General features: G+C 35.3%; 1 long non-coding RNA gene across 4 annotated transcripts; it reads left to right on the top strand.

Annotated features, from left to right (window-relative positions):
* The first annotated feature begins 5,967 nt into the window (after positions 1–5,967).
* On the top strand, positions 5,968–23,823 carry LOC129729892 (uncharacterized). Of its 4 annotated transcripts, none has more exons than XR_008728754.1 (3): positions 5,968–6,483; positions 6,840–7,035; positions 22,919–23,823. It is a non-coding gene; the product is annotated as an uncharacterized LOC129729892 (long non-coding RNA). The 4 variants fall into 4 exon arrangements; XR_008728756.1 differs by having other exon boundaries at positions 5,969–6,483; positions 6,918–7,035; XR_008728753.1 differs by having other exon boundaries at positions 5,969–6,469.
* The last annotated feature ends 253 nt before the right edge of the window (positions 23,824–24,076 follow it).

Here is a 24,076-nt window from a genome sequence, read left to right on the forward strand (position 1 = left end):
ATTTTGTTTTTGTGCCTCTTAGTTCCTTTTCTATTTTTGAATGTTTTCTCTTGGACATTGTTGACATTGGTTTTAATTGCCCTTGCTTGGGTTTTTCTTCTTGTCACTTGTTTTACAAAAACTTCTTGCCCTTCTTTTAGTATGGGCGGATCTTCTCTAGAATTATTGTTCTTGGTTTGTCTCTTTTGAGCTTTTAAAATGTTATTTTTTGTTTCCAAAAATATTTTTTGTGCTTGTTCTATTACATTAATTGGGTTTTGAATATTATTTTGGTTAAATATAATTTCGTTGGGTTTGAATTTCGTGGATGAGTGTACGCTGTCATTATATAATGAGACTGCTAATTTCACTATCGATTTTGTTTGCATTCCCGGAAACTTGTATTTATTGCTATTGAAAATTTCCACAATTGTGGAGTGTGTTCTCTCGACTTGTCCATTGCTTTCCGATGAAGATGCGAATTCTAATACTGTCCCGAAAGTACAGAGAAAAGTACTGAGTTGTATAGATCTAAAAGTTGTTTCGTGGTCTGTTACAATGGTTTTAGGTGCTCCAAATGAAGTGAAATATTTGCTTAAGGCCTTTTGTATATGTGGTAAGTTTTTTGATTTAATGTAAAACATTTGTAGATGTTTTGAGAATGAATCTACTAACGAAAGGAATTTAAAGTTATTTATGATAAATATATCCATGTGTACCCTATCAAGCGGTTTTTCGGTTACTGGTCGAGGTGAGATTTTTATATTATAAGGTTTCCTTTCATACTTGTGTGAATTGCAATGTTGACATATGTTAATATGGTTACTAATTATTCTGCTCATTCTGGGGAAAAAGTGACTGCGTTTTAGCTGTGCTTCTACTTCTGTTATGCCTCTATGGGCCCTTTCATGTTCTTTTGCTATTAACATATTCTGTCTTTCTTCATTGGCTACGTCTTCTACTCTATTTTGAGTAAATACAAAGTGCCCTTTTTCCGAGAAGTTTTCTTTGAAGGAGTCTTGGATCTGTTGTATCAGGCTTTCTGGAGCCATAATTACTGTTTGCCTACCATCATGAAATTTTTTTTAGAAAATTTGTAATCTCGTTGATATTGTAATTTGGTTGAACTATGGTAGTTCTTTTAAAATGAGGAAAGGGATTTTCTTGTAGTATGCTAGTGAAACTGGCTGTTCTAAAGATCAACTGGTTTTTGAAATAATTAATCGGTCGGTCCGTGAAATGGATAAAGTGATCTCCAGAATCGTCAGCTGAATGAATTGTTTCTAAATCGTTACCTTCATCCATTGGTTGTATTTCCTCTCCTTCCGGTTGGTTTCCATTCGCCTCGTCTTCGTGGGCGTCTTCGTTTTCGTCATCCTCATTATCCTCGTTATCATTTTCATTTCCCCCCTGGATTTGTGCTTCGACATCTAAAATAGGAGAACTATTAACATCAATGACGTTGCAATCGATTTCATGTGGTTCCCTGCTGAGCGCGTCAGCTACCACGTTTGTTTTTCCTTCTTTATATTTGACCTCATAGTCAAAATTTTCCAGTTCAAGTCTCCATCTCAAAATCTTCGAATTTTTGAATGAAGACTTAATAAAAGTGAGTGGTTTATGGTCAGTTATTAGGAGAAACTTGTTCCCATAAAGGTAAGGTTTATTTTTATCAATTGCCCACATGATGGCGAGTGCTTCCTTCTCTGTTGTCGAGTAGTTGGCTTCGGTTTCATTTAAGGTTCGACTTCCAAATGCGATTGGCCTTTCTATGCCATTTTGAATTTGAGATAGCACGGCTCCAAGTGCATAATTACTTGCATCCGTGGTCAAAACAAATGATAAATTAAAGTCTGGGTAAGCCAATATCTGGTCAGAGGCGATTATTACCTTTAATACATTAAATGCTTTTATATAATCATTGTTAGACGCATCGACTTTCGCGTCTTTTTTCAAATATCTTGTCATTGGTTTTGTAATTTTTGAGTAATCTCTTATAAATTTTCGGTAATAACCGGTAAGTCCTAGGAATTGCTTGATTTCCTTCGGTGACTTTGGTAAACTCCATTCTAAAATCTTCTTTATCTTGTCAGGGTTCGGTTTTATGCCATCGGGCGTTATAACATGCCCTAAAAATTCAGTTTCCCTCTTTAAAAACTCACACTTGTCAATCTGAATTTTTAAATTAAAGTCTGATAGCCTTTGGAGAATTTTTGAAAGATTTTCCATGTGATTTTCTAGGTTAAATCCTATGATGATAATATCATCTAGGTAGACGTAACAGATTTTTCCTATATAATCTCCTAGAATATTATTCATTGCACGCTGAAAGGTGGCAGGTGCATTCTTTAAGCCAAAGGGCATTCTGGTAAATTCAAAATGACCTAAAGCCGTTGAAAAAGCTGTTTTATTCCTGTGTTTCGGATCCATTTCTATCTGGTGGAATCCAGATTTTAGGTCCAATGTTGTAAAATATGCCGATTTCCCCAAGTTATCAAAAATTTCCTCGATTTGAGGGATTGGATATTTATCGTCCACTGTCTTTTCATTCAGCTTTCGGTAATCAATCACTACCCTTACTTTTCGAATTCCTGATGCGTCTTTTTTCTTGGGTACAACCCAAATTGGCGATGAATAAGGACTGCTTGAGTGTTGGATGATGCCATTTTCTAGCATTTCTTGTATTTGGTCCTCTATGTCCTTTTTGAAGTGATGAGGGTACCTGTAGCTTTTCGTATAGGTCGGTTCCTCATCTTTTGTAACAATTTTATGTTTGATTGCAGTTGTTGCTGATAACTTTTCATCAGTTTTCAGCAAAACGGCTTGATTGCGGAGGATAACATCAAGAAGGTTTTGTTTTTCAATTTGTGTTAAGTGATCAGTTCTAATGAGTTTTTCTATGTCACTTTTATTTAATCTTTCTGTCGTTTTTATCGGTATTGGGGTGAGCAACTCAAAGTTATTTATTTTAATGTCGACTGTCTGGCACAGTTTAGGACGTTCCTTTGATGTGCTTAATATGCGTATTGTTGAGGTTTTACCGGAAGATTTGTAAAGGCCAGGTTCAATAACCATATTATTGGTTAATTTTTGAAATGTTGGAACGAACCAATCCCCATCTTTTGTTGTTTCTATTTCCAACGTATGGTTGAATATTTTATCTCTGATGAAGTATTTTTGAAACGGAATAGTTGCTTTGTTAATTATCAAGTTTTCTTTAGCGAAATCAATTTTTGCTCCATTTCGAGCAAAAAATTCTGAACCCAATATTCCATCAAAATAGTTGTGAAATTTCAACTCGTAAAACATTTGTGGAGGGATATTTGCGTCTGAAAATTCTAATTGTCCTTTACGGTGTACTTGATGGTTACCTGTTATATTTTTAACAGAAGCATTTTTGACTTCAATTATGTCGGGTAAAACTCCTGGTCTGATAATATTTTTATTGGCTCCTGTGTCCAATAAAAGTTTTATCGATAAATTATTTTCAGTAATGAAATTCAAGTAGGGTAAATAATTTAAGTTTCCCTTCCTTGCATCTCTATTAAGCAAAAATTTATTGCTACTTCATCTTCTTCGCAATCGGACTGAGGTCTTTCGCTCTCTGAGTCTGATTGAATCTCATTATTGTTAATATTTTTCCTGTTCAATGTTAATCTACTGCGAATTGATGGGTCTACGTCCATTTTCTCGACGGGTGAATTCGTTGCGTTTTTGAATTTTTCGTTGATAGCAGTAGTTTTATCGATTGATTTATTTTCAGTTTTATGGGATTAAATGCCTCTAATGTATTTCTCGCTGTTGACAGCCACGCTGAAAGCTGTCTTCTATTTCCATCGTATGTCGGTAGCGATTTAATGGGATCAGGTATTCTGAATAGGTTTTCAACATTATTTACTGGTGCTCTTGGTGGAGCGGGATTTATGTTTGCTGATTGCGCTGTAACAGCGTCTACTTTTTGGCTTAGCTCATGGAATTGTTGATCTTGGTTGTTTTGTCGGTCTGCAATATTTTGAATATTTGTCAAAACTTGTTGCAGTTGGGTGTTGAGTTGTTCCATTTTTAATTGATTATTATCTTCGTCGTTACTGATAAATAATTTGTCCAAAAGAGGAACGTTGGATTTTAATGGAATATGCGAATATTCCTCTGATGAATCTGTGTCACAACTCTCCTCAGAGTCTGACACTTTGGTTTGATTAAATAGTTTCTGTGCTCTTTTCAAAGCTGAACTATTGTAATTTTTTGAGACTTTCGGCATCCACCTTTTGCAATAGTCTAATTAAAATGTTTTGAAATTCTGTGATTTTGTTTTCAAGGCGTCTATCTTGTAGTGCGCTTTGACTACTTAAAAGAGTCTATCTTGTAGTGCTCTTCTAAGGACGTAAGCAACGTTCAATTTAGTTGTTACGATTTCCTACCCGCCGAGTCTATCTTGTAGTGCTCGTTGGGGACGTAAGCACAATTTATTTGCTTATGCCTTCTTTTAAAAGCGATCGCAGCGTCTATCTGGTAGTGCGCTCGCGATGTGCGGATCAAGTGTAAGCAGAGAAGCAAGAAAAAGAGTACTTACGATTTTTCCTGGGCGTACAGCGTGGATGCTATCTTCTCCCGGGTTGTAGGTCCGAACTTCCAGCGTGGTGAAATGCGGCGGTGACCTCAAATCGTCCTCCCTTTGACTTCTCGGGTGGAGATGGTTCCTGTCCTATCTTGTAGTAACGGGATTGCCGGATCACACTATGTGATATCTCACTGATCTCACAAGCACTGTTGTTCAATTCACTTAGACTGGAAGCCGACGGCTGCGCCAATTACGAGTCGATGGCCGTGATGGGAGTTTTAAAAAACTCTAAGGTCTTATTTTCTTCACTTTATTCACTCTAGATGTTTACACTTCTAACTACTAACTTCAACTGGCTCCCCACGAGCCTGTTTCCAATACTTAATAACTAAAACTGCTACCGCTGCACTTCCGTCCGTATGGTGATTGATGTGGTCGAAGTCCCTGCGCGTGTCGTTGGAGTCAGCATTTTACTCCGGTGGCGTGGTCGATGCGACGCCGGTTAAGGTGCTGACGTCTGCTGCTTTGGTGGCTGGTCCGTATGTAACTCTAAGCAGCACATTACATCCGACGTTAAGTATAATGTACGGTATAAGAGAAAATTTGAATGTCGCTAGTCGAAAAATTCGACTTTCTACTTGGGCGACAATATAAACAATATATAACAATATTCCACAATAGTTTCAGCCAAACGTAAAGAATTTGGAAATATAAAAATCAGCTTTTATTGGTAGAATTATCCAGTGGTATGAATTCACCGCTTTCCCCATGTGCCGCATTCAATGAATTTACAAAAAAACACAAACATCAAATTTTATCATTTTACTCCAACTGGGTAACTTCTACTCATTTTCGTGAATTTCTGGCTTGCAAAAGTAGAGTAGGTATTACTCAGTTTTTGACGTATGGAAGCTTTACTTAAAAGTGAGTAACCGTAAAAGTACTCAGATTAGGGTACCTCCACTTTCAACAAAAATGAGTGATATCTTACTCATATCTTACTAATTACTTACTAGGGTAATAAAAATTGGCGTGTAAGCTACTAACAAACCCCCTTAAAAAAAAAACAAAAGGAAATATGAACTGCTCCAGTTACAATTGGACGAAGATAGTAAAATTGTCACATTTTAATTGGGATTGCTCAATGGGAATATTATTTAAACAGTTCTGATGATTGCGCCATTCACCCTAAAAGGATTATCTCGAAATTTTACCTCTCAACTTTATTAACTCTTCTAAAAAGGAAACAGATTGTTATAATGTGTATCTTTCCATATTTCAATCCATTGTACTTTTGTACTGAGGGAGACCCAATGATTTCCTCTAAAATAAACGAACTAAGCATTTTTGAAGGCGCATGCTCGTGTTTTGGGTACGAAGTGCAGCCGAATGCACAGTTTGCTAAAACATCAAAATATGAAGACGAATGAATCTAGTAACCTATTGGTAATTGGTAGCTTTAGACGTTTCGTCAGTACAACCAACAGCAGTTGCAGTAAATGTTTTATGTGTACCGATTTAAGTTACGATTGCGCTATTTGAAGTGGTTGCCGATATTCCCAACCTGGTTATTTGAGCGGGTTTGTCAGCTAACCTCATAACAAACAGACACTTGTATTTGGTAGTGTGGAAACAAAATTTAATAGAAATAAACTATTGTCGAAAATAATATACAAGCAATAAGAAAACAATTCTTGCAAGTTGGTACGCTGTCTACTTGTTTACTTGCATGTGTCGTAAATGAACATTAATCTTTTCAAATTATGAACATTTGAACTTGACTGCCAGTTGCTTTGATGTATGCATTGTTTGTTATACTGATCTCTGGAAGAAGGAACTATAACACAACAGTGTACTCACTTTGACCATTCGAATGGAAACAAACAGATACGACGCGTTTTGCGTTGTTACAGTGCAGGCAAGTTTGCTGTATGTATTTACCGGTAAATAAGAGTATAAAGTTTCAACTGTCTGTCCAAATGCGAAATAAAAATGCTAAGAACCGTTTATATGATAAGTGCGCGAGTGATAATTGATTGTTTATCACACCAGAGTGCTTGTAATCGTGATACCAAATATATCGCATGGCCGAATGACTTCATGCAACAAAAAACTAAACACTAATAATAGCATTAACTAGTATCTTTTATTTTGTATTTTAAACGAAGATGGCAATCCTTGAATATTTCGCATTATTGCTATGTTAGTGATGATAATTTGATCTTAGTATAACGGAATAAAAAGAATTTAATGGAAGGAACAATGTGTGGTACATCTCATTTAATCTTTTGTTTCGCAGTCGGTTGTTCAAATATTATACGAGTATTAATGGTTTACAATTCTTTGAGATAAACTGAAATTCATTTCTTCGACACAGTGTTTGGAAATTGTGGAGATGGGATAGTTAAAAGCCAGTTAACGAGAGGTGCAACCGCATGTTGTTTTGTTGTTCTCCGATTGGACTGAAATTTTCAGCGTTTGGTTGTTTATTCAAGGTAGGCAATTTTGCGAAATTTCAATTTTTTTCATTGAGGTTAAGTGGGGTAAAACGACCCTTCAAAATGATATGTTCACAAACGTCCAAGTAATAAAAAGTGCAATAACTCCTGCTAGAGTTGATGATTTTTGCCTTTCTCCTAGAAAGGTATAGCAATCACTGGAAAAACCAAAGGTATAAAAGTGGTCCCAATGGCCGAATGTCATATACCACTCGACCCCTTTCGACGAACTGAGCATTTTCTGTATGTATGTATGTATGTGTGTATGTGTGTGTGTGTGTGTGTATGTGCAACTTTTTTTTCTCACTCACTTTTCTCAGAGATGGCTGCACCGATTTTAATAAAAGTAATTGCAAGTGAAAGGTCTAATTGCGCCATAGATTGTTATTGAATTTCATTGTAATATGATTTTTAGTTTAGAGGTTATGTATCAAAATGTAAAAATCACGAAACATCAATATCTCAGAAACCACACAACCGATTTCAATAAAACTGGTTTCAAATGATCGGGCTGTCTCCAGAACCCTTAATATTTAAATTTCGTTATGATTGAACTTATGGTTCAAAAGTTATGTAAAGAAAAGTTATCCTGAGGTTGTTTAAACTCACTCATTTTTCTCAGAGATGGCTGAACCGATTTTCACAAAATTAGTGTCAAATGAAAGGTCTAGTTGCCCCATAGGTTGCTATTGAATTTAATTGCAATCGGATTGTAACTTTGTCCGTTGTTCATAAAAATATGAAATCATTTAATGAAAGTAAACATATTGACTTTCTCCTAACGATCACTGGCTAATTAAAAGGTAGAAAAGTGATCCAAATGGCCGAATGTCATAAACTACTCGAATCCGTTCGACGAATCGAGCATTTTCTGCATATATGGATGTATAGGTGTATATGTTTGTGTGTGGGTGTGTAGGTGTGTATGTGCACCTTTTTTCGCACTCACTGTTCTCAGAGATGGTCTGACCGATTCTTTCTATCTTGGTGTCAAATTAAGGGTCTATTTGCCGCTAAGGTTGCTATTGAATTTCATTGTAATCAAACTTTTAGTTTTGGCGCTGCGTCAGAATGTGAAAAACGCTCTTATATCTCAGAAGCTATAAACATAGTTGTGTTCAAATTAATGGGCTTTCAAACCTTTAAACAATGATTTTCATAAAGTTTAAGCATGTGGTTTGAAAGTTATAAATAGATAGAATCGTAACCCGCAGACTGTTTGAGACTATAGCTACGATCAAAATATGTGGCCTCAACATCATCAGTAGGGTCCCCCCTCCCTACTCTGGAAAGTTGAAAAATAAGGAATTTTCGTGATATTTTTTTCGGATGATTAGAGAAAGGTGAGGTGTTCGGGCATTTCGGCTATGGATTAAGGTATATTTGAAGATGTATTTTGTGTACCGTGGGTGCAAATATAGTGAGTATTACGCTATTGGCAGTGTTTTTCTCGAAACCATGTTTTTTTAACTGGTGGTAAATTTTTCTCAGTATCTACTGAACCGATTTTGCTGAATTTTTTTTTAACATGTTAAAATGGATTATCTAACTTGTTACGTAGCCGTTTTTTGATATCTGAGTTTTTCAATGTTTTATGATTTTTTAAATAGTGATTTTTCATGGAAAAAAAACAATTTTTTTACTAAAATGGCCGCCATTTTGGCAATTTTTGGAATTTTCAAAAACGGCTACGTAACAAGATAGATAATATGTTTCTATATACTGAAAAAAAAGTTTCAGCCCGATCGGATCGGATACTAGAAGCTGAGAAAAAACTTACCACCAGTTAGGTACCGATTTAGAGAGACCATCCACGTTTCCAGCTGCCAACAGTGTAATACTCACTATATTTACATTCACGACATGGAAAACACATCTTCAAATTTATTAATCAATGGCCAAAATAGCCAAACACTTCACTTTACTCTAGACAGCCAAAAAAAAAAAAAAATATGAAAATTCATGACCTTTCGACCTTCTAGAGTAGGGTCCCCCCTTAAATTCGATATTGTACTATTTAAATGTTTGCGGCCTTTATCGGGATTGAAGTTGAAATTAAAAGTCATTGCTATCATTTCACTTTTTGCCTTTCTCCTAGAAAGGTATAGCAATCACTGCAAAAACTAAAGGTATAAAAGTGCTCAAAAGGGCCGAATGTCGTTAATCACTCGATTCAGTTCGACGAACTGAGAATTTTCTGCATGTGTGTGTGAGTGTAACGCTCTCCCAATCTCACTCGATTTTCTCAGAGATGGCTGAACCGATTTCAATGAAATTAATTGCAAATAAAAGGTCTAGTTGCCCTATAAGACCCTATTGAATGTTATTGTGATTTGATTTCTAGTTTAGAGGTTATGTATCAAAATGTTAAATCACGAAACATCAATATCTCAGAAACTATACAACCGATTTGTACAAAATTAGTTTCAAATGGGCGGGCTACCTAAACAACCCTTAACTTTTGCATTTTATGGAGATTGAACATGTGGTTCAGTAGTTATGGAGAGAAACGTGTTCTGGAGACTATTCAATCTCACTCATGTTTCTCAGAGATGGCTGGACCGATTTTCATAAAATCAATGGTAAAATGGAAGGTCTTGTTGCCCCATAAGACCCTTTTGTTTTATTTTGCAATCGGATTATTACTTTGCCTGTAATGTTTAAAAACGTGAAGTCCAGCTATGAAAAGAAACATATTTCGAAGACTACTTGGACTCACTCACTTTTCTCAGAGATGGCTGACCCGATTTCCACAGAATTAGTTTAAAATGAAAGGTTTAACTGCCTCATAACACCCTATTGATTTTTGCTGCAATCGGACTGTAACTTCGTCTGTAATGTATCGAAATGTGAAAATCACGAAACTTCATTATCTTAGAAACTACACAACCGATTTGAACAATATTGATATCAGATGAGCGGGCTAGTTAAGGGTTAACTGATGAATTATGATTGAACACGTGGTTTCAAAGTTTGGCTGCCCTATACGTTACCTTCTCATTTGATTGTAATCAAACCTAAGCAACCGTTATGTTTTAATTTGTAAAACAACGAAAGTCTATTATCTCAAGAATTGCACGACTTATTTGAACATAACTAGTGTCATACAAATGAGTCAGTCCTCAAACTTACAAATAACAACTTCATAACAATTTGATATGCTGTTCAAAAGTTTTGGAAAGAAAAGAAATTCAAAGACTATTCAAAACTATACCTGCTTCGATCGACATATGAGGCTTCAACATAATTTAAATGTGGTATCGTACTGTCTGAACGTTCCCGGTATCGATCGTGATTAAATTGTTCGAAATTAAGAGTCATTTCTTTTATTTCGCTATTTCTTAAACACTAACATTACGTCAAATTTCATATTTTATACTTCAATTACAACATTAATATTTTAGAACCCAAAGAGTGAATATACCTTTATTAGATTTAAGCATTCATGTAAATCTATTTTTATAAATAATAAGTTTGAATGAGAAAGGCTGAGTCTGACCGCTAGGTGGATTAATTTAGGTTTTTCTAACAATTTGTGCTATTATTCTACACTAAGAGTACTTCAAAACGCATGGTCACAATATATGGCAAAGAGGTAACATGACGAAAAAAATGCATTTTTCCTTTGGAAATTGTCAATTTTCAGGGCTTTTCAACATCTCTAGAAAACCCAAATTAATTAACCTAGCGGTCAGACCCTGCCTTTCTCACTAAAACTTCTTTTTTGTTCAAATAACGTATGAGGAAAAAAAATCCGAACAAACTTTCAATTCCAAATTAAAATCTTGCGCAACTTATTTTTCTATACTTGTTTGTTTATTCAAGTAATGTAACTCAATAACAAACCTCATAGGAAAAATTCAGCTGCACATCGCAGTGATTTCCTGATCCTCTGGGGTAGTTGCTCTATGGCTTCATGAATTTCGGATGTTTCAATTGTTTTGAGCTCCTTCTTGATTTTTCTATCAAACAATGGCCGTTTTTTTGCTCTGTAACCTTTATGGTCAACCATTCGATTCAAATTTGCTCAGAAAGTTTCATTAGACCCAGCTGTTGTACATTTTGAGGATTATATTCTTTCGGAATAAACCCGATATTGCCTAGCCGCAAATCCGCTAAAGTTGCATTAGCATAGTGTGACAATGCAGATCTGGCCAAAACACTACTTTGTCATTTTAATGGTACTTATATTCTAAGTTTTAAACCCATTTCATGCAGGTACTGATTCACTGTTTTTGGATCCATCTGATATTTATTTCCCAGCTTACGATATGATTTCGCCGACCGACTAGGCGTTTCCGCCCTCAATTTCGCTCGAACTTTGCTCTCTTGCAAAATGTGTTTTCGTTTGAAACCAGATTTTCTTTTGAAGGTATTTCCATTCTCGAAGAGTTTGACAATAATGTATATAGATGTTTTGGCTTTCTCCTAGAAAGGTATAGCAATCACTACAAAAACTAAAGGTATAAAAGTGCTCAAAAGGGCCGAATGTCATATAATACTCGACTCAGTTCGACGAGCTGAGCATTTTCTGTATGTGTGTGTGTAACGCTCTCCCAATCTCACTCGATTTTCTCAGAGATGACTGGACTGATTTTCATGAAACTAATTGCAAATGAAAGGTCTAGTTGCCCCATAAGACCCCATTGAATTTCATTGTAATCGGATTTTTTTTTTAGAGGTTATGTATCAAAATGTAAAAATTACGAATCCTTATGAACTCGGAAACTGCTGAACCGATTTGAACAAAATTTATTTTAAATGAATGGGCCACCTATAAAACCCTTATCTTTTGAATTTCATAGAAATTGGACATGTAGTTCAAAAGTTATTTGAAGAAACGTGTTCTGGAGACTGTTTAATCTCACTCATGTTTCTCAGAGATGGCTGGACCGATTTCAACAAAATTAGTGTTATATGGAAGGTCTTGTTGCCCCATAAGACCCTATTGATTTTTTTGCAATCCGATTATTACTTTGCCTGTTATGTTTAAAAATGTGGAATCTAGCTATGAAAAGAAACATATTCCGAAGACTACTTTAACTCACTCACTTTTCTCAAAGATGGCTGAACCGATTTTTACCAATTTAGTGTCAAATGGAAGGTCTAGCTGCCTCATAACACCCAATGGAATTTCATTGTAATCGGACTGTAACTTTGTCTGTAATGTATCAAAATGTGAAAATCACAAAACTTCAGACCTCAGAAACTACACAACCGATTTGAAAAATTCTGGTATCAAATAAACGGGCTAGTAAGCGGTTAACTAATGAATTTTATATTGATTAAGAATATAGTTCAAAAGTTAAAATTAAAATAAATTTATAAGGAAAGTCAGAAAACAAATTTCTCATAAAAATTAATTTTGTCATGAAGTTATTTTTTATGTAAATGTAGTCAACTTATAACCCTAGACGTAAACTAGTTTTGCCTTTCTCCTAGAAAGGTATAGCAATCACTGAAAAAACCAAAGGTATAAAAGTGCTCCAAAGGGCCAAATATCGTATATCACTCGACTCAGTTCGACGAGCTGAGCATTTTCTGTATGTGTGTGTATGTGTGTGAGTGTGTGTGTGTAACGCTCTCCCAATCTTACTCGATTTTCTCAGAGATGGCTGGACCGTTAGAGGTTATGTATCAAAATGTAAAAATCAAGAAACATCAATATCTCAGAAACTATACAACCGATTTGAACAAAATTAATTTCAAAAGAACGGACTACCTATAAAACCCTTAACTTTTGAATTTTATGAAGATTGAACTTGTGGTTCAGAAGTTATGGAAAGAAACGTTGCCGATTTTCACAAAATCAGTGTCATATGGAAGAGCTTGTTGCCCCATAAGACCCTATCGATTTTTTTTGCAAACAGATTATTACTTTGCCTGTTATGTTTAAAAATGTGAAATCCAGCTATGAAAAGAAACATATTCCGAAGACTACTCACTCTCTTTCCTCAGAGATGGTTTAACCGATTTCCACAAAATTAGTGACAAATGAATGATCTAGCTGCCTCATAACACCCGATTGAATTTTGCTGTAATCGGACTGTAGCTTCGTCTGTAATGTATCGAAATGTGAAAATCACGAAACTTCATTATCTTACACAACCGATTTGAACAATATTGAGATCAGATGAACGGACTAGCTAAAGGTTAACTGATGAATTATGATTGAGCACTTGGTTTCAAAGTTTGGCTGCCCTATACGTTTCCTTTTCATTTGATTATAATCGAACTTAAGCAACCGTTATGTATTAAACTGTTAAAACAACGAAAGTCTATTATCTCAAAGATTACACGACTTATTTAACATAACTAGTGTCATACGAACGAGTTATCTCTCAAACTTACAAATAACTAACTTCATAACAACTTGATATGTGGTCCAAAAGTTATGGAAAGAAAAGAAATTCAAAGACTATTTAAAACTATCCTTAGTGTAGTTGTGTAGCTTTTTACGCGGCTTTTTTTAAGCGGATTCCGGAATTTACGCGGTTTTTTACGCGGATTCCGGAATTTACGCGTTTTTTTTTACGCGGATTCCGGAATTTACGCGGTTTTTTACGCGGATTCTGGAATTTACAAGTCTCAAAATTCTGGAACAAGTCTCAAAAAACATCAAAAATTGAATTTCGTGCTTTATGGATGGCCCCAAACAAAAAATGGATGCCAGATTCGTGTTCAGCGTCCCAAAATTATGTCAATACCAAGTTTTTGTCGCGTCTATCGACACTTTTTTTTTGCTTGGCCAGCCATTGTATGAAGCCGCCCCACTGTGCGACGAATCGGCCATAGGATATGATCAATGTCAAATGGCAAATCGTTCGAATTGATTGGTTTTATTGGAATGACAACATCCTCGTATTTTGGCTTCTGTACATCACCTCTATTCTGAAAATATCCAAATTGAGTGGTATTCGATCATTTTCAGCTGTTTTTCTAGCTTCAATCTGATTTCGGAAATCACGCAATCGTATATACATACACACAATGTCTAAAACCGTATTACTATGAAGATATCTCGTTCCACTGAAGAAAAAGTACGCAAAACTACGGAAATGTTTAACGCTCTTTCTCAAAATTATGACGAGTCGGACGAGTAACTCTTCCACCATTTTGTAGTACTAACCTGAAGCTTCAAAATGACGGTGAGTCTGTACTTCCGGGCGTCCCCCTTTTTCTCTAATCCACAGTTCAAAATAGGGTAAATTATTGTTAATATTGCTTTTATCTTTTGAACCAATAGGAATTTTAGCATAGTGTCTTCATGAAATTTTTAGGCATGATAAGGCCTAAAATTCTCTAGAACAGTGTGTTTATGAAAAAAATCAAACCAAAAAGTTAGAAGCAAAAAACAGATTTTACGGACATAGTCATACGAAACTTAAGTTATTTCAAAATCTACAGTATATAGAGCAAAAGTCTTGTTGGCAAAGTTGTTTGTAATGAAATTATCTACAATTTTGCTGAAAACAACTTTTAGTTTCATGCAGAAACAAGAAAGTTAGAGATTTTATTTTTTGCATAGTAGGCTATGGCTATTATTGCATAGCACCATCATGTGGGCAATTTCAATACAAACAATTGCTTCGAAGACACTATAGTTCTAAAGTAAAGCACTTAGGCACTATAGAATTAAGTTCGCGGTATTGCTATTTCAAACCACTGTGCAGTGTCCAGGGTCAGTGCTTGGCTTCTACCCGATCAGAAGAGCATAACTAAAAAAATACAAAATCCTATCAACGGGAGATACAAATAACATATTTTGATACGATATAATATTTTCCCATTTGCTTTGGATAACAAAGTTGAATCTGAAGGAGTTATAATAACAAATCATGAAATGGAGTTGTTCTGAAACAAATCCAATAATTTTTTCGTCTCTAGCAAAACCTGTTGTTTATAACAATGGTTGTTATTGTACTGTTCTATGTTCTATCTCATTTTGTTAGAAAGCTGATACGTTAGTAACAAAGTTTGATATGGGGACCGTATGCGTATAGTGGACCCCTCTGGTATATTTTTGCATTTATTCCTTGTCATTATCATATTTATGTCATTATTAATATATTTCACGAAAAACTACAGCATGCTATAGATAAGGATGATATGTATTTTCAAAATTTCAGGAAGAAAATAGGGAAAAAACTAATTTTCATTCAGCACAACATAACACAGCGGTTTGTAAGCCATTTTGTAAGAAGAGACAAATTATATCCTATTGTTTTCCAAGCGCATTGTGTGTTACAAATATGATCTTAAACATGTTATTACCAAGCACTAAGACTAAATTTTACTTTGAAAACCTTGAGAACGAAGAAAAAAATTAAATAACACTTATTCACTGAGGGTCCATCAAAGGCATAATTCAGGTTACTATGTTGCGTATTTGACAACCCTTCATTTCTGTTCATTTTTAAACAAAATCTGTCGTTCGCGTGTGCGTTGAAGTGAATATTCGTGAGCAAAATGGGGAAAACCAATAAGTGTGAGTGTAATTACACGAAACTAGATGACCAACAGTGAATTTTAGCGATCCAGAATCACGTTCCGATTAAAGAGGCATATAGGCTGCATGAGCTCCCACGTTCAACCGTAAAGGATAACCTTGAAACATGGACTGGAAAAGCAAGGAAGAGTCCTCCAACTAAACTGAAGCCTTGGGGGATACATTCCGCTATCGGAACTCGATCTTCTGTTTAGTATACACAAGCTTCACGGCCAACTGTTAGTGTACACAACAATTGCGGGGTTAGCGTAACATTTTTACTGACACTAACAGGCTAAACCGAGCCGGGATTTCAACATACGACGACAGGCTCGTTGAATCAGCATCGTGGCTTGTAAAGAGCTGGGAGGCGCGCCTCAATGCTGTTTAAAATTCAAACAAACAAAACCGTTGTCTATGAATCAAATAATTTTGGCCTCCAAAACCATTTTCTTATTCCCTTATATTTCGGATGAAACCTTGGTACTAATGAAAGAAAACAACATTTCATGACCAAATATTATAATTTGCGTATTATGGACCCGGGTCCATTATACGCATAGTGAACCCGGGTCCATAATAGGAAAAAGGGTCCATTATGCGCACATTAGGATCGGTAATAGTTATTGATATTTGGCAAAAAAAAATGGAACTTGACCAGAGAATTTTTCATTAGATTAGGTAAAAGACTTCGTATTTTAACCAAATATAAGAATACTGCTCCAAAAATTGAAAGAATTCGAGCCGTTTACATCTAAATTATGCAATACATCTACTAAGGGGTCCATTACTAGCATATGAACCCTGGGTTGGATATTAGTAGAACATTTTTTGTTATGATTTCTGTTATTTTAACACCTAACGGGATCAAAATTAAAACACAACCGGAAAGGTTTTTCACATAACAAACTAACAGCCTCTGTAACATGTCTCTTGTTTTGTCTTTCTGATCGGGTATACATCATCTCGTTTACGAAAATATTTATATTAGATAATACCCAGTCTTTTTCGGCGGTTTTTTCGAAACCGTAAATCGCCATCTTGAATATGTATAAATGTGATTTGGGGACAATTTCTGACCCCTGAGTGTCATTCTGAATAAAGAAACACCCATATTAGGTGTTACTTGGTCATTTTCGGCTGTATTCCAGGCACCGGATGTCGCCATCGAGCAAAATCATTTCAAATCGCTTGGAAATACGCGAAAAGTTAATCGACCATTTTTGATTTGAATGAAACTTTGCACACGTATTTGGCTTAGCAAACTGAGCATTTTTCACAGGTGGAGAGATTTTTTACACCCATAAGTTACATTCTAAAAGGGCGTATGCCTTTTGGCATAGGTTTTATTCGAAGCATTGTAGCCCAGAAACCATTGGTTGTATAGAAAAACTGTCTGAGAATGAGTTGTAGGGCATTAAAAATGCACCATAAAAAAATATACACTGTACAAAAAAAATATTTTTGACCAAAAAAAATTAAAAATAAACATTAAATTTCAATTTAAAAAACCTAAAATTATCCACCTAGCGGTCAGACTCAGCCTTTCTCATTCAAACTTATTATTTGTAAGAATAGATTTACATTAATGCTTAAATCTAATAAAGGTATATTCACTCTTTGGGTTCTAAAATATTGATGTTGTAATTGAAGTATAAAATATGAAATTTGACGTAATGTTATGCTTAAGAAATAGCGAAATAAAAGAAATGACTCTTAATTTCGAACAATTTCATCACGAGTGATACCGAGAACGTTCAAATAGTACGATACCATATTTAAATCATGTTGAGGCCATATATATATTGATCAAAGCAGGTATAGTGTTGAATAGTCTTTGAATTTCTTTTCTTTCCAAAATTTTTGAACAGCATATCATATTGTTATGAAGTTTTTGATTTGTAAGTTTGAGAGATGACTCGTTTGTATGACACTAGTTATGTTCAAATAAGTCGTGTAATACTTGAGATAATAGACTTTCGTTGTTTTACAAATTAAAACATAACGGTTGCTTAAGTTTGATTACAATCAAATGAAAAGGGAACGTATAGGGCAGCCAAACTTTGAAACCACGTGTTCAATCATAATTCATCAGTTAACCCTCAACTAGCCCGTTCATCTGATATCAATATTGTTCAAATCGGTTGTGTAGTTTCTGAGATAATGAAGTTTAGTGATTTTCACATTTCGATACATTACAGACGAAGTTACAGTCCGATTACAGCAAAATTCAATAGAGTGTTATGAGGTAGCTAGACCTTTCATTTGATACTAATTCTGTGGAAATCGGGTTAACCATCTCTGAGAAAAGTGAGTGAGTCCAAGTAGTCTTCAGAATATGTTTCTTTTCATAGCTGGATTTCACTTTTTTAAACATAACAGGCAAAAAATAAATCAACAGGGTCTTAATGGGCAACATGACCTTCCATATGACACTGATTTTAGGATAATCGGTCCAGCCATCTCTGAGAAACATGAGTGAGATTAAATAGTCTCCAGAACACGTTTCTTTCCATAACTTCTGAACCACAAGTTCAATCTTAATAAAATTCAAAAGTTGAGGGCTTGTTTAGGTAGCCCGTTTATTTGGAACCAATTTTGTTCAAATCGGTTGTGTAGTTTCTGAGATATTGATGTTTCGTGGTTTTTACATTTTGATACATAACCTCTAAACTAGAAATCATATTACAATGAAATTCAACAGGGTCTCATAGGGCAACTAGACCTTTCATTTACAATTAATTCCATTGAAATCGGTCTAGCCATCTCTGAGAAAATCGAGTGAGATTGAGAGAGCGTTACACACACAGACATACACACACACATATACAGAAAATGCTCAGCTCGTCGAACTGAGTAGAGTGATATACGATATTCGGCCCTCTTGAGAACTTTTATACCTTTAGTTTTTGCAGTGATTGCTATACCTTTTTAGGCAATAGAAGAAAGGCAAAAAGTGAAATGATAGAAATGACTTTTAATTTCAACTTCAATCCCGAGCAAGGCCGCAAACATTGAAATAGTATAATATCAAATTTAAATGATTTGAGGCCACATATTTTGATTATAGCTATAGTTTTAAACAGGCTGCGGGTTACGTTTCTTTCTATAACTTTCAAACCACATGTTTAAACATTATGAAATTCATTGTTTAAGGGTTTGAAAGCCCATTTATTTGGATTCAACTATGTTCATAGCTTCTGAGATATAAGAGCGATTTTTGCATTCTGATGCAGCGCCGAAACTAAAAGTTTGATTACAATGAAATTCAATAGCAACCTAAACGGAAAATGGAACCTTCATTTGACACCAAGATAGAAAGAATCGGTCAGACCATTTCTGAGAAAAGTGAGTGCGAAAAAAAGGTGCACATACACACCTACACACCCACACACCCACACACAAACATATACACCTATACATGCATACATCCAGAAAATGCTCGATTCGTCGAATTGAGTCGAGTAGTATATGACATTCGGCCATTTGGATCACTTTTCTACCTTTTAATTAGCCAGTGATCGTTAGGAGAAAGTCAATATGTTTACTTTCATTATGTGATTTCACATTTTTATGAACAACGGACAAAGTTACAATCCGATTGCAATGAAATTCAATAGCAACCTATGGGGCAGCTAGACCTTTCATTTGACACTAATTTTGTGAAAATCGGTTCAGCCATCTCTGAGAAAAATGAGTGAGTTTGAACATCCTCAGGTTAACTTTTCTTCACATAACTTTTGAATCATATATTCAATCACAACAAAATTTGAAAGTTAAGGGTTCTGGAGACAGCCCGATCATTTGAAACCAGTTTTATTGAAATCGGTTAAGTGGTTTCTGAGATATTGATGTTTCGTGATTTTTACATTTTGATACATAACCTCTAAACTAAAAATCCGATTACAATGAAATTCAATAGCAACCTATGGCGCAAATAATATTTGCAATTAATTTTATGAAAATCGGTCCAGCCATCTTTGAGAAAAGTGAGTGAGAAAAAAAAGTTGCACATACACACACACACACATACACACATACATACATACATACAGAAAATGCTCAGTTCGTCAAAAGGGGTCGAGTGATATATGACATTCGGCCATTGGGACCACTTTTATACCTTTGGTTTTTCCAGTGATTGCTATACCTTTCTAGGAGAAAGGCAAAAAGAGTTGAATTTATTTTTAATTTTTTTTAAAGAAACTTGACGTTAATACACAACTTTTGAAAAAAAGTCCAGGAGTAATCTGTTTGCAAAATAAATCAACAGGGTCTTAATGGGCAACATGACCTTCCATATGACACTGATTTTAGGATAATCGGTCCAGCCATCTCTGAGAAACATGAGTGAGATTAAATAGTCTCCAGAACACGTTTCTTTCCATAACTTCTGAACCATAAGTTCAATCTTAATAAAATTCAAAAGTTAAGGGCTCGTTTAGGTAGCCCGTTTATTTGGAACCAATTTTGTTCAAATCGGTTGTGTAGTTTCTGAGATATTGATGTTTCGTGGTTTTTACATTTTGATACATAACCTCTAAACTAGAAATCATATTACAATGAAATTCAACAGGGTCTCATAGGGCAACTAGACCTTTCATTTACAATTAATTCCATTGAAATCGGTCCAGCCATCGCTGAGAAAATCGAGTGAGATTGGGAGAGCGTTACACACACAGACATACACACACACATATACAGAAAATGCTCAGCTCGTCGAACTGAGTAGAGTGAAATACGACATTCGGCCCTCTTGAGCACTTTTATACTTTTAGTTTTTGCAGTGATTGCTATACCTTTTTAGGCAATAGGAGAAAGGCAAAAAGTGAAATGATAGAAATGACTTTTAATTTCAACTTCAATCCCGAGCAAGGCCGCAAACATTGAAATAGTATAATATCAAATTTAAATGATTTGAGGCCACATATTTTGATTGCAGCTATAGTTTTAAACAGGCTGCGGGTTACATTTCTTTCTATAACTTTCAAACCACATGTTTAAACATTATGAAATTCATTGTTTAAGGGTTTGAAAGCCCATTTATTTGGATTCAACTATGTTCATAGCTTCTGAGATATAAGAGCGATTTTTGCATTCTGATGCAGCGCCGAAACTAAAAGTTTGATTACAATGAAATTCAATAGCAACCTAAACGGAAAATGGAACCTTCATTTGACACCAAGATAGAAAGAATCGGTCAGACCATTTCTGAGAAAAGTGAGTGCGAAAAAAGGTGCACATACACACCTACACACCCACACACCCACACACAAACATATACACCTATACATGCATACATGCAGAAAATGCTCGATTCGTCGAATTGAGTCGAGTAGTATATGACATTCGGCCATTTGGATCACTTTTCTACCTTTTAATTAGCCAGTGATCGTTAGGAGAAAGTCAATATGTTTACTTTCATTATGTGATTTCACATTTTTATGAACAACGGACAAAGTTACAATCCGATTGCAATGAAATTCAATAGCAACCTATGGGGCAGCTAGACCTTTCATTTGACACTAATTTTGTGAAAATCGGTTCAGCCATCTCTGAGAAAAATGAGTGAGTTTGAACATCCTCAGGTTAACTTTTCTTCACATAACTTTTGAATCATATATTCAATCATAACAAAATTTGAAAGTTAAGGGTTCTGGAGACAGCCCGATCATTTGAAACCAGTTTTATTGAAATCGGCTAAGTGGTTTCTGAGATATTGATGTTTCGTGATTTTTACATTTTGATACATAACCTCTAAACTAAAAATCCGATTACAATGAAATTCAATAGCAACCTATGGCGCAAATAATATTTGCAATTAATTTTATGAAAATTGGTCCAGCCATCTTTGAGAAAAGTGAGTTAGAAAAAATATTTTTCATGGTAGATTAATTTTTTTATGAAAATTCTAATTTCAATGTTTTTCAAAATATTTGTATTCTGATGATATTAAAAGATGCAGGGAGTCATTTCGAATCAAAAAGCGCTTGGTGGTAAACATTCTAAAGGCATTGGTTTTCGTGTTATTTCTAATTTAAGCTCGAAAAATTATAATTATTTAGGAAAATACACGTGTTTCTTAAATTGTCCATGATTCTCCAGCAAAAACCATGCATTCATTGGAATGCTTGATTAAAAATATACAATTCATTCTTTGACAACAAAACGATTGGGCGAACGGTTCTCAAGAAAAGAGTTAAATGTTTTAAGTGATATAAATATATATAAGAATCAAATATTTATTTTCGAGTTTTATTATCTCAGGAACATATTTTATTATGACATAGATACTTTACAGAACTAGTTTCGCCTTATATTTTATATACATCATAAGTAAATGATTCGTCATCTTTTGAAAACAGCTTCGTTTGTATCTTATTTTCTGAAATCGGAACAAAAGAGTAATACTTTTGTGTTGCAGCTATTATTATAGATTTTTTGAAAATATTGCTCCATTCTGTTACTCCTTGTTCATATTCTTCATATGATACCCAACTAAATGACATGGTTGATGAATTTTTATTATTTTTCTGATTAGACCAATCATACAATTCTTTTGCACTTGTAATGGGATGTTCATGTTCTTTAGCTAAACTTGCATTTCCTGCCATTCGTTTGAATATGCCACCAATTGCATCGCATGGGCCTTCAACATGAGAGGTCGCAAAAAAATGCCCCTCTGCATCGACGATATATTTTGTTTCGAACTTGCAAAGACTTGCAAAGTTTTCTCTATTTTTATATTGTGAGGCAGCTCCATCAGACATTAATATCGCTTTTTTCAAGTCTATTGTTGTTTTCAAAAAACTCATTAATTTGGCAATGAACACCTGAACCGCAACAGTATCATGATGGAGTACTTCCGATATTATGATGAAGCTGATATTCTTAAGTGTTCCAGATTCTGAATAGTAAACAACGAAGGGATGAATGGTTGCTTGACTATCATTCCAATAACTACACGAATCACAAGCTTGAGCTTGAGCTTGAGCTTGATTGATCACCACCGGTTGCCACTTCGTTACTGATCAGGATCGATTGGAGTTGTAAATCGAATTTAGTGATTCCTGCTTGGGATTTAGCTTTTCGATGTGCATCTCCAATAACCCCTGCATGCTGATCAGTACCGACGCCTGCCGGTCCAGAACGTAGATCGAAGGAAGGAAGGAAAGGGGTGTTAGTTCGATACTTGTTGTTACTAGAGGCCGGATATACTCCTGCACACTCCACAAGCACCACGGGTATAGGAATTTTGTGTTAGTTGTTTGTCGCGTTTCTTCTCTACATACGATAAAACTCTTGGCGGTATTTATGGGCCCTCGTCCACTAAGATATTTTTCGCGAACCTATCTTCTATGTATCTAAGACGTTTTGTTTCATTGATTTTAGGAGTACGACGGGAATAACGAGCTTTGTACTAATAGAGGAACTGACCGACCCTTCCAATTTTGAACCCGACGTGCACGCACTTTCCCGAGGTTAGTGGTGCGATCTTCGATATATGAACTCACGAAAGCGCGCCAGGTGCCAACATGTTTGAAACCTCATCATATTTGCAGTGACGGGATACAAGCGAATCGTGGAGGTTAAGAAATTTCGGTTACCTTACGTATCGTACGACTCTACGCGTTTCTGCTCATGAACACCTTAATTTACCCATTCACGAATCAATGAGTAGCTTTATTTCGTAAGACGTTAAACTTTATTCGGAAACTGTAAGCCGACCGCAATTTTAGAGGATATAAGATCTACAACGCGTTTTTCTCTTGTAATATAATTTGGAATGAGCTAAGTATCCTAATGAATTCAAAAACTGGCAAATTTACATGCATCCAAAGCCCTTAAAATTCAAAAACAAAAAATTGCATCCAACAAGATTTAAAAATTATTGAATAAAAAAAAAATTCAAGTGTATCAACATTTGTCCAAAAGCTAGGAAAATCATAAAAATAATAGGGTTAAATATGGTTAAATGACCGTAACCGATCAGAACTCTTCATGACAGACGAAGCACTTAGATATTTGTCGCGTGTGAATGATAGATGATCAAACTCTATTGTAAAACTATCAATTCGATCTTGTGAAAGTTAGCGTGTTCAAAGATTTATAGTAGCATATGAATATAGTAAAACCTACGACACGCTGAACCGCATCCGAGCCAATCTCCGCTTTTCAACCACATCAAGAAGTTCAATTTACTACCCCATGAAAACCAAAAAAATCTGTATTATTTCCAGAAAATCTGCAATCTGCATGCAGATATCTGTATGAAAAATACGCAAGAAATCTGTATAAAAGCATACAAATCTATATATGTGGCATCACTGGTCACAACTGAAATGATCTGCTATAATTTAGAACCAAACTGCATCACCCGAAGGCAAACAAAGCCACCAATAGCTGTCAAACGCAAGTGCGCGACGTCACCGCGCGATGGTCTATTTGCTGAACACACATTCTCATGTCAGCCTACTACAACTTGCAAGTTGATGCAACGTAAAAAAAAAATCATGAACACAAGAACGCGCTACCCGACACACACAGCAA

Source organism: Wyeomyia smithii, chromosome 1, assembly GCF_029784165.1.
Source record: "Wyeomyia smithii strain HCP4-BCI-WySm-NY-G18 chromosome 1, ASM2978416v1, whole genome shotgun sequence".
Taxonomy (NCBI): domain Eukaryota; kingdom Metazoa; phylum Arthropoda; class Insecta; order Diptera; family Culicidae; genus Wyeomyia; species Wyeomyia smithii.